At 43.9% G+C, this 9,227-nt stretch overlaps 1 long non-coding RNA gene across 2 annotated transcripts; it reads left to right on the top strand.

The window, feature by feature from the left end:
* Window positions 1-2,208: 2,208 nt before the first annotated feature.
* LOC139827391 (uncharacterized) lies at window positions 2,209-8,272 on the top strand. Of its 2 annotated transcripts, none has more exons than XR_011737921.1 (4): window positions 2,209-2,280; window positions 5,112-5,292; window positions 5,824-5,908; window positions 6,733-8,272. It is a non-coding gene; the product is annotated as an uncharacterized lncRNA (long non-coding RNA). The 2 variants fall into 2 exon arrangements; XR_011737920.1 differs by having other exon boundaries at window positions 2,227-2,308.
* Window positions 8,273-9,227: the final 955 nt, after the last annotated feature.

The raw sequence follows: 9,227 nt of genomic DNA, 5'->3' as shown, positions 1-9,227 counted from the left end.
TTTCTGAACAGGTGCCTCCGTTAATGCTAAGACTGGATCTTGTATTTGTCAGGAACAAGTCAGTCATAGGTAGAGTTTTACTCCAGCACTGCAGCTCTATGCTCTACAGCCAGGTTTCCTAAGAATACTAACAACGAGAAATGCAGACAGTAATAAATTCACCAAACATTACAGTCAATATGGATGGGTGGAAGGGGAAAAATGGATATACACATTGGGCCGAACACTGTGGCTATAAATCATTTCAAAACACAACAGATAGAAAAGCTTCAGAAGTGATGTACTTCTCAGTGGCACTTAATCCACTACCACAACATTACACAAACAGCTTTCTAGAGAGAGCTGCTGCTTAGCAACAACCCTGCTATCTCCTATGCTCCCAAAATAAGAGTAGAGGTATGACAGAAATATAACTCAGAAAACAAGACTCCTTGTAGTTATAGCACAATTATACTCTCAACAGACCACACAAGGCTTACTTTATTTTAGTCTGTGTTCGAGCAAAAGAGAATGTATATGTATGTGTTAACTCTCACACACATACCTACATTCTACACAGCAAGGGTATCACCATTTGGAAACCCATTTAGTCCTACACCATATAAAATGTGAACAGAAAAGAGTCCAGTGTAAAAATGTACTGTCTTGTAGTTCCGTCAGCCTACTTTGTTGCCTGTCTTGAAGAGGTTGTGATGTTTGTCTTTTTTCAGTTGTCAAAAACCTCCACTCCTCACAGTAACCTTCTAGGCAGCAGTAACCTCACATCAACCTTAGTGAGCTCTGTCTGTGCCATGTTTGCTCCTACAGGTGTATGTTCAACTTGCTTAAGTTCTCCTTAGCTCTTTCCCCCTCTGCTCTGGTGAGTGTTTCTTCCCCACAGTCTCGGTCACAAGGCTCAGTGATCTGGCAGGCCCAAGAGTACACCTTTCCAGAAAAAAATGGAGGCAACAAAAACATTCAGCAACTCAACCTTTTCAATTTCCTTTGTCACTAGTTCTGCACCTTGTGAGCAGAGAGTGCAGTTTTTCAGCTTTTTTTTTTTTCCTTGTGTCAGTGCACTGAGAAATAAAATAAGAAAGGTACCCAAGTTTGGCACTCAGTGGGTATGAGGAATCTCATTAAACCTGACTAGGCTTTTAAGCATCAAACGGCCCCATGCTAACTCATGGACTTTTAGCAAAGTACAAGTTTTAGCAAAGTACAAATTTTAGCAAAGTAAAAGTTTTAGAATACTCTTCACTGGGTAAAAAAATGTTTGGGTGGCTGAGCCCGAAGACTTGAGGTGAATGGAGTCAAACCCAGTTGCTAGCCGGTCACAACTAGTGTTCCCCAGGGCTCGGTATTGGGCCAGTTCTGTTTAATATCGTTATTAATTACATGGATGAAAGGATCAAGTGCAGCTTCAGTAAGCTTGCAGATGACACCAAGCTAGGTGGGAGTGTTGATCTGCTTCCGGGTCGGGAGGCTCTACAGAGGGATCTGGACTGGCTGAATCAATGGACTAAGGCCAATTGTATGAGGTTCAACAAGACCAAGTGCCAGGTCCTGCGTTTGGGTTGCAACAACCCTAGACAACACTACAGACTTGGGGAAGAGTGGCTGGAAAGCTGTCTGGCAGAAAAGGATCTTGGGATGTTGATTGACAGCCAGCTGAACAGCCAGCAGTGTGCCAGGGTAGCCAAGAAGGCCAAGAGCATCCTGGCTTGGACCAGAAACAGTGTAGCCAGCAAGACTAGGGAAGTGATTATCCCCCTGTACTAAACACCGGTGAGGCCACACCTCAGATACTGGTATCCACTTTTAAGCCTCTTGCTACAAGTAAGACACTGAGGAACTGAAATGTATCCAAAGCAGGGGAACGAAGCTGGTGAAGGGTTGTGGCAGAATGCAAGCCCCCCTCTCTCCCGTCTCCTTCAGTATGAAAGGAGTAGGCACATCTCCCTCTTTCTGCTACTTGAGGCTAACAGCTTCTTTTGTTTGGCCCCAGAGCACCCTGGCCAGGGCCATTAGGACAAGGGAGTGCCGAGGCACCAGTGAGCCGCTGGGCTCCTGTGGTCAGTGTGGGGGATGTTTGGAGGCTTCAGGGGCACCCCACAGCCAGTGTGGGGGTGCAGAGAAGCTTCTAGAATGCCTACAGTCAGGTCTGATCAGCCTATAAAAAACGGGACTCTCATTGAGACTCCGCCCATTGTCACGGGTCTCTTGGAGCACGAGCAGGATGCTGCCGCCGAGAGCCCCCCTCCCCGGGATGGAGACTCCGCTTGCCTTGCTGCCACATGTGTGAGTAAAAATTCTCGCAGGATTGCAGGTATATTTATGCTTTCCGTGCACGTTTGCATGTGTACCTTCCCGTGCTTAATACAAGCACGTATAAAATTATTTCCTCGCATAATCGTGAGTGTATTTATCCTTTCCGTGCACATATGCACATGTAACTTTCCGTGTTTAATACAAGCATGAGTAACTTTCCGTGCACATTTGCACGCGTACTTTAAATTATTTCCTTGCACAATCGCGAGTGTATTTTCCTCCCGGCTTCCATATAAGCACGTGTAGCATTCTGTGCACATTTGCACGTGTAAGTAAATTAACCCTCGCAGGATTGCGAGTGTGTTATAAATTTACCCTCGTGGAATCGCGAGCGTACACTTTCCGTACTCACTACGTGTATCTGTATCTCTTTAAGAATAATCCTGTATCGTGTTCAGAAAATTGTATACTCTTCCCAGACCCAGAGATGGTTCCAGCATTGTTTTGGGTGAAGCCATGTGCATGCACACTGTGGACCACCTGTTGTATTAGTTGCTGCCCCCTTAATAATTTTCCTCAACTGATATCCGAACCTATATTTAAGTCAGTTTTGGAGTGCTAAAACCCTGTTTCTCACCGGTTTAATAAAAGTTGTTTTGGACCCTGTTGTCCCTTAAACTAATCTCAGGGTGCTCTCCGTGACAATTTTGGCGCAGCGAGGAGGGTATCAGAGATGGAGGAACTATTTAGAGGGTTGAGTAACATTTCTGCAGCAACTTGGTGTCTCGCAGTGTGTTTCCTTCCGGCCGTTTGCTTTAACTTAGCGTGGGATGTGCATAAACTTGACTTCCAAATAGAGGAAGAGGTTTTGCGGCAAAACAAATGTACGGGCTTTTTGAGTGAAGGTCCTTTCACCCCCTCGCTTATCGACACTGAAAACAGTGTTGATGAAATAGAAAGAGAGGATGTGCAACCTCTCATTGAAATGGAGACGTGTACATGCTTTGTTTGTGTTGCCCCGTGTGCCGAGGGTGATCGGATATTGTTGAGTGGTAGTTTGGACACTTCCCCACTCTCTACCGAGGGATCCGGTACTGCTGGCGCTGTGACCGGTTCGTGGGAGCCTTGGTGGGTTTGCTATAGCTGGCCACTCCCTTCCCAACCGGTTGGTCCCGATTGCCCATCGCAGTCGAGACCGCGACCTGTCCCTAGCTGCGATGCCCAGACGGTCCCTCCCTCGTACCGGCAACTCGGAGGGTCCGGCATAGCAAAGCCCAACCTTGGGAGTGCCAGCGACCGCCCTGGGACTGGCGGCATGAAACGGGGCAGCCTGAAAGAGCCACTAGGAATACATGTCCAGTACGGGCGTGACCCAAAAAAAGGAGGCAACTTTCCCCCGTAAAGCTTCTACTGCCTGTCCACTCACCTCCTCCTGGATGGCCCCCCCGCACTGTTCCTGCCATCCAAGTCCCAGTGGTGTGGGGCGGAGCAGCCTGACCTCGCGGGCACTGGCAGGCAAACACCTTCCCCGGGTTAGCCGCCTCCTCCTCCTCGTTGGGAGCGGGAGTGCTCCCCCATCTCTTTCAAACTGAAGAAAAAAACAAGCCACGGCTTGGGACCAGCAACCCCGCCCCGGCTCAGTGTTCTCTTTGAGGTTCAGAGGCAGCTGGCATTAGGACCTGGCAATATGCCTCAGCACTGCTGCTTACTAAAAGTAGCTGCTAACATTACTTGCTATCAAAAAATTAACTGGCACTCCACAGCAGCTAAATGGGGCATTATGGAGGCCATTAATGATTTTGACAAAGAGTCAATAACAGGCAACGACTCGATAAAGACCTGCCCCCAAAACAAAAGGTCCAAGAGATAATTTCTGCTCAGAACCTTCTGAGCTAGTTCAACATGTTATTCCACAGAGGTAGTTTAAGCACACACAGTGCAGGCTTGTGAATGAAACATTTTGACCCTAGATGAAAACAAAGAGGAAATTCAGGAAAGTGCTTGGGGACAGTCACTCCGGGTTTTGATCACCTGTAGTATTGAATCAAACATCCTAGTCTGGTGTGTTTTCAGTCAGTGGACTTTGTTGGCTTCTTTACATGTTTTGTGCATGTTTTATCTGAAAATGTGCTTTGCAGAGATTCTAGCTTCTTTTGGTCTCTCAAGTCTAGTAAAAAATCCATACCACTGTGAGGCTGTCATGTGTAACCAGGTATTCTTCCTTGCTTATTGTCTCTATTGTGATTAAGGTCATGACAGCTTTGCATAATGGAGCATCCTCCAAAAACCTGTCAACCAGCTAGCTATATCCACGAAACAGTACAGGTTTTTTGGACTGAGCTGTGGAAAATTAATTGAATAGCTGATCTACCCTATCACCCCAAAGAGAACTATTCCCTGTCTCCCTGCTTTGAACTGAGCACAGTTTCAAGATTCACAAAACTATATTTAGTTTGATCACCAAAATTTGAGTCCTGGCTCATGTTTGGTGGTAGATTTAACCATAAGACACATTGTGTCTTCAATAAGCTGTCAGGAGCAGGAAACCCTAAGCACAGGGTGTGTTAGTTCATTTCCCACTCTGTTTCTCAACTCAGTGCATTAGCACAGGTCATGGTTGGTGATGGTTCATATTAATTCAACAGGCTAAAAATTTCAACAGTGCATGAGTTGGATGTGTATTTGTCCATCTCTGTTGAAGAATGTTGTCAATAACATGGAGAACAAGCTAGGAAGTTGCTTATGTTACAAAACTGTCCTTCAATGTTGTGGCACTGCTGTCTTCTTTTCTTTTTTTGTAATGAAAAAAATGAAAGCCCGGTTGCAAAGGAACGGAGGTCTGTTTTTGTGTTTCCTTGCAGGGCAAAGGAAGATGGCGGGGAGGAAGAGGATCCAGATGCCTTGGAAACGAAATGACACCAACAATGACGGGGTGGAAGACGATCCAACTAACACCAGCGAGCCATTCAGAAGAAAGGCAGTCACAGGACTGGAAACACTAACGAACTGTGACTGATGTTTGGGACTCAATAATTACCTCAGGTAATTGTTGATTGTTCTGATTATTTCAATTCTATTGTTGATTGTTATTAATAGCTGTTTTGCAGGGTTAAGTCAACCCATGAGATACGGTGATCCGCAGTGGACATTAAGGCTCACCGGCAGAAGTGTCCCCTTTTTACCTTGGAGGCAAGAGGTGACTGCACCACCACTCCAAAGTATCAGACCATGACTGTAGTCACGGGGTGGATTGTGGCAGAAAGCAAGCCCCCCTCTTTTCCCCCCTCCTTCAGTATGGAAGGAGTAGGCACATCTCCCTCTTTCTGTTACTTGAGGCTAACAGCTTCTTTTGTTTGGCCCCAGAGCACCCTGGCCAGTGCCATTAGGACAAGGGAGTGCCGAGGCACCAGTGAGCCGCTGGGTGCCTGCGGTCAGTGTGGGGGATGTTTGGAGGCTTCAGAGGCACCCCACAGCCAGTGTGGGGGTGCAGAGAAGCTTCTAGAATGCCTACAGTCAGGTCTGATCAGCCTATAAAAAACGGGACTCTCATTGAGACTCCGCCCATTGTCGCAGGTCTCTCGGAGCACGAGCAGGATGCTGCCACCGAGAGCTCCCCCCCTCCCGGGATGGAGACTCCGCTTGCCTTGCTGCCACATGTGTGAGTAAAACTTCTCACAGGATTGCGGGTATATTTATACTTTCCGTGCACATTTGCGTGTGTAACTTCCCGTGCTTAATACAAGCACGTATAAAATTATTTCCTCGCATAATCGCGAGTGTATTTATCCTTTCCGTGCACATATGCACGTGTAACTTTCTGTGTTTAATACAAGCACGAGTAACTTTCCGTGCACATTTGCACGCGTACTTTAAATTATTTCCTTGCACAATCGCAAGTGTATTTTCCTCCTGTGCTTCCATATAAGCACGTGTAGTATTCTGTGCACATTTGCACGTGTAAGTAAATTAACCCTCGCAGGATTGCGAGTGTATTATAAATTTACCCTCGTGGAATCGCGAGCGTACACTTTCCGTACTCACTACGTGTATCTGTATCTCTTTAAGAATAATCCTGTATCGTGTTCAGAAAATTGTATACTCTTCCCAGACCCAGAGATGGTTCCAGCATTGTTTTGGGTGAAGCCATGTGCATGCACACTGTGGACCACCTGTTGTATTAGTTGCTGCCCCCTTAATAATTTTCCTCAACTGATATCCGAACCTATATTTAAGTCACTTTTGGAGTGCTAAAACCCTGTTTCTCACCGGTTTAATAAAAGATGTTTTGGACCCTGTTGTCCCTTAAACTAATCTCGAGGTCCTCTCCACGACAAGGGTCTGGAGCACAAGTGTTATGAGGAGCAGCTGAGGGAGCTGGCGTTGTTTAGCCTGGATAAAAGGAGGCTGAGTGGAGATCTTATAGCTTTCTACAACTATCTGAAAAGACGTTGCAGTGAGGTGGATGTCAATTTCTTTTCCCAGGTGACAAGGAATAGGACAAGAAGAAGTTGCCTCAAGTTGAAACAGGAGAGATTTAGATTTGATATTCGAAAATATTTTTTCACAGGATGGGTTGTGAGGCATAGAAACAGGCTGCCCAGAGAACCGGCTGAGTCATCATACCTGGAAGTATTTAAAAGACGTGTAGATGTGGTGCCTAGTGCCATAGTTTGGTGGTTGTCTTGGCAGTGCTAGGTAATGATTGTACTTGATGAATAAAGGTCTTTTCCATCCTAAACAATTCTGTGATTCTAAAAGAACATAGGATTCTGAAATGCTCCAGAACGACCTAATATGGCTTCACACTAATCTGCTTGCTAACATCACTTCAAGTCAACTAAACACATTTCTAACATATTCACATGACATATGCTTTTTTCTCATCTGCAGGGGCACTCATTCACAGCAGTTATATACTGCTGAGCTCTCTCTGGAAGTGAAAGTTTCTGTACAAGAGGGAATAAACTGAATAATGTAAAAAAGTAACTGGAGGAAATGTATGCTGAGCAAGTGGCAAATGGAAGATGCCAAGCTAGCTGGGAGGGTGGATACATGTCAGTGAGAGCACTATCATTTTGAAGTAGCAGAAAAACATGAAATTCAGCTTATGACTCAGCCGTGTGTGTCTAAAAAAATTGCAGTAAGTCCAGCAGGAAGTAAATATTACTTTATTTTGCTGGCAGGCAAACGAATTCTGGAAACTACTCAAATCCCTGCCTAGGACCAATTTGCCACAGTTCAGTAAAGCTGATTCTTAGTAAAAAATGTCAAAATACTATGGCTCTTAAAAGGAGTTCACCAGGCAAGTGACGCTTTTTCAATGTAGTGTTTATTTCTATATATTTTCTGAATGACATACAGAACCTCTTAAACCTGAACAGAAAGTGCCTATCCACACCCAACCTTAGCCTGCTGGCTCTCACTCCTCCCTTAGTGCTGGTATGGCTAGCTTCAGCTGAGACCTTCCCTGAGTGGAAATGAGATGCCTGTCCTGAAGTAAATTCATACTTAGGTGTCTGTGGTATCTAATTATCTAACCAAACCGAAAACAGCATAAACCCAACAAGGAAATATTAGTTAACTTAAAAGGAAAAAAAAATCTGCATGGTGAATGTATTTAGAGGCCCTTTTGCTGAAAATTTCTAAGGAATCCAAACATAGAAATAAACAATTTTTACACACATAGCTGAGGTGATACAGGAAGGAAAAGCAATTTAAGTCTTTTATGAATGATAAACAGCATCAGTGGAAAAAAATATGAGGAACAAGCTAGATATGTGGGTTGATAAACACCTTAAGTTATTAGAACAGAATGAGTTCATGATTGTATTTGTTTCACAATATAATAAGAAACAAGCTTTCATGTCAATGGGATCTTTTTTGTATTACTTTCTTTATATACAGTGTTTAGCAATAAGTTGATACAGAGTGACACTTCTTAGTTCAAACCATTTAAAATTAGTGAAAAAGTCATGGTAACTTATATATTGTCTTTTGTTTAGTCATTTATTTCAAGTCTAAATACTGTGTCTGATTTCAGAAGTACATGAATATTCCTGGCTACGTGCCAAATCAGACACATGAGGTAAACACAGACCCTTCTTGCAGACAACCAGCCTTCTTGAAGAACTTAGTATAATAATCTAGCTCTCATTACTAAAGTAGGAAGCATGGAAGCGTGTTTTAATTCTGCCTCTAAAAGCATTTAGTGACAGTCCTAAAGATTTCCTTTTTAGATCAAGTAACTACATGAAACTTCCAACTTATTAGGAAACGAAGAATGAAAAATTGAAATAGAAAAACATTTTTCTACACACACAAAAAAAAAAGAACAGAAACCTGAAAATCTCAGATTTGGAGGACTTATATAGATAGGCTGAAATAACAACAACGTCAGTTATGATTTAAAAACAAGCAAACAAAAAATCATTTCATTATTTGCAAGTATATTTCCTGACTTTTCCTGCCTGGCTAACTGCGTATGAGCTATTGTGTTTTTACTATTGTTGCTCCTTAAACCAAGAAATTAGCTGCTATTTGATACTTTGCTGAAGTTGTTTATATTATAAACAATAGGACATTAAGAGGTGGGTATAGTATCTGTGGACTCTTTCTTTGCAAGAAGGAGCTGGGAGGAGTAAGGGACACTGAAGCAAAGGAAGCATGGAGAAGTGATTCCCTGAATACTTCCTGTGGTTTAACCCAGCAGGAAGCTAAGCACTACACAGCCACCTGCTCATTCCCTCTCCAATGGGATGGGAGAGAGAACTGGAAAATTGGTAAACCTCTTGGCTGAGATAAAGATAGATTAATAGGACAGAAATGGAAGATAACATAATAAGAGTAATGATAAAAGAATATACAAAACAAGTGATGCACAGTGCAACTGCTCATCATCTGTTGATCAATGCCTAGCCAGTCCCCAAGCAGCAGCCCCGGAGCTAAATCTTCCCCTAGTTTATATACTGAGCATGATG

The sequence above is a fragment of the Patagioenas fasciata genome, chromosome 2 (genome assembly GCF_037038585.1).
Source record: "Patagioenas fasciata isolate bPatFas1 chromosome 2, bPatFas1.hap1, whole genome shotgun sequence".
Lineage (NCBI taxonomy): Eukaryota > Metazoa > Chordata > Aves > Columbiformes > Columbidae > Patagioenas > Patagioenas fasciata.
Note: the sequence above shows the minus strand (reverse complement) of the source record. Positions and strands in the feature narration are given on the sequence as shown.